A 2,620-nucleotide genomic window follows, 5' to 3' on the forward strand; every position below is an offset into this window, starting at 1 on the left:
GTGAGAAAGACCAACATATCCAGTGGATCCAAATTTGCAGTTAATTCACATATTCCTTTGTGCACACAAAGACAACTGCCAAGATGTAGTGGGAATTGCTAATGGAAGTTTGGTATGAGATAATTTGATTGCAACATTAACATTGAAACTGCTGTGAAAGAATTGTTTATGACTAGAAAGGTAGAATTCTAGAAAATGAATACAGATTGTAGACATCTTTAATGTTAAATTGATGGTAATTAAAACTGTCTTGCCAATAATCCTGCCAGATAGTAAAACTTGTGAGTTAATTGTAATTATGAATTTCCAATAAGTTTTGTATACAAATATGAATTTATATTATTCCCTTTCAAGGAGTCTCGAAGACTGTGAGATCTGTCTTTGAAGAACTGCAAGATGCAACTGTGAGGGAAGGCAGATAGCATTGCATTTCTACTTTTAGCATCTGCAGAATTTATTCAGCATAACCAAAGAAGCATTGCTTGCTTTGTGCTGTCATATACACACACAAATGCAGATACAGCACAATATACATATTTAGCCCAAGCACACTCCTTCTGAGGCTCACCTATATCCTATTATGTCACAGTCCATCATTTTAATGAAGAATATGTAAAGAATATAAATGCCAATTACTTTGTTGATTTTCTCGGTGTCTTCTGCAGACATCTTCATGACTCCAGCACACGAAGCATGTTTCCCACTGCCATGATTGCAACAATACTACATACAGCAGCAGGGTAACGCTTAGCTCCAGGAGAAGCTGAGAGTGGACACATGATGCTTGCTCCCCTGTGTACATATTTGATGGCTTCTTTATCTACCTGTTGGTGTGGCATGATCAAAGGATATTTGTGAAGTATTCTTAGGGTTGGATAAAAAGACCCCTCTTTTTGTCTAAAAACCAGTCATTTTCCATTTACTGTAAGGGTTTCTATATGTTCATGACATCTGACAATTTTCACAGGATCTTTTGTAGGCATGATTTGATTCAGCCATGGTTCAGTACCTGGAAATTGCTCTATCAATTGATGTTTAGTACCATCAATAATCAAAGATTTCAAGTGGATGCAGTTGGACATATTTTATTTTTTCTCAAATTTCTTGAGCATGATTGAAGGCCAAAGGAATGACAGTAGGGAAGTGCCTTGAATGGGAAATAAACTGGCTTAGGAAGGGCCTGGCATGTTCCTTTACACAAGGAAGGCCCAATATTGTATTTCTTAGTTATTAATTCTTAAATTAAGGCTGTTAATACTGTTATGATGTCATTTAATACCATTTACAGTAAGTGGGAGAAGCATAAAGTTTAGAAGGGATGGGCCCCAGTTCCAATCCTGACTCTGCCACCTATAGTGTATGTGATCTGTCAATCCCTCCCTGCTTCCTCTGCAGAACTGCAGAAGCATAGAGCATCCTTCGAGACTGAAGATTCTGAGTCCTGTGCACATGGTATTTGGCCTTGACATGGTTCCTGTGATTGAATCACTTGCTTCACAGATATTCCAATGCAGATGTAAGCAGCCTGTGTGAAGATGTTCCTCATAGCACTGTCTGTGATGGTGTGATATAGGATGCACTGCCTGTGATGGTGCCATGTAGGATGCACTGTCTGTGACAGTGTGATGTAGGATGCACTGTCTGTGATGGTATGATGCAGGGTGCACTATCTGTGATGCTGTGATGCAGATGCACTGTCTGTGATGGTGTGGTTCAGGATTCACTACCTACCTCTGATGGTGTAATGCATGATTCGCTGCCTGTGATGGTGTGATGCAGGATGCACTTCCTGTGATGGTGTGATGTAGGATGCATGGGCTGTGATGACTTGATAAGGAGTCACTGCCTGTGATGGTGTGGTGCAGATTCACTGCCTGTGATGGTGCAATGTAGGATGCCATTGTGGTGTCCTTCCTGGAGGGTGGATAAGCAAAAATGTGGTGGAAGCACAAGAATGTAGATGTTAGGAACTATGTTTCCAGAGTAATATATGTGAATCTGAATCATATCTTACTAAGTAATGAATAAACCACTTCACAAAAGCTCATTGTGAAAATTAAAAAGTACATAAAACCAAAATTAATAATTTACACGAATACATGCAAATAAAGGGATAAACTGGAAGCAAGTTAAGTGTTTTCTAAGTGTGTGACTGGGAAAGAGAATAAATTAGGTCCAAGTGATAAGCAAAGAAGAGATTACATCAGCAGCTCAGTGATGACTTGTTCTAGGAACTAAGGAGTGTGCTTATTTCAATATTTTATACTTATGGTTTTAAAGAAGGAAAAAGACACAGGACATAATAAGCAGCCTCACAGTATGTTCTAAAGACTTTTCTTCAGTAATTGTAAGGCTTCAATAACTCCATGTCTATAGTAAAAATGTGACAATGATGTAAAAAAGAATATTTATTTGTAAATCTGAAATTGCATCCCAGATTCTGACTTCCCTAGCTAACTGTGGAGTAGATACACTGTGAAGAGTGACTGGCTTGGACATACTTCATTACTAGGTGAGCTTTCCTTATTAAGGTTACTAAACAAATAGTTTCTCAGGAAATTATTTATTACACATTATAGAGATGTCTATTAAAATTAACTTGAAGGACTGCATCCTACTA

General features: G+C 38.2%; 1 pseudogene; it reads right to left on the reverse strand.

The window, feature by feature from the left end:
• Positions 1-564: 564 nt before the first annotated feature.
• Positions 565-1,112, reverse strand: LOC103740118 (annotated as a pseudogene).
• Between the last annotated feature and the right edge of the window lie 1,508 nt (positions 1,113-2,620).

Source organism: Nannospalax galili, unplaced genomic scaffold (assembly GCF_000622305.1).
Source record: "Nannospalax galili isolate Female #2095 unplaced genomic scaffold, S.galili_v1.0 scaffold298, whole genome shotgun sequence".
Classification (NCBI taxonomy): domain Eukaryota; kingdom Metazoa; phylum Chordata; class Mammalia; order Rodentia; family Spalacidae; genus Nannospalax; species Nannospalax galili.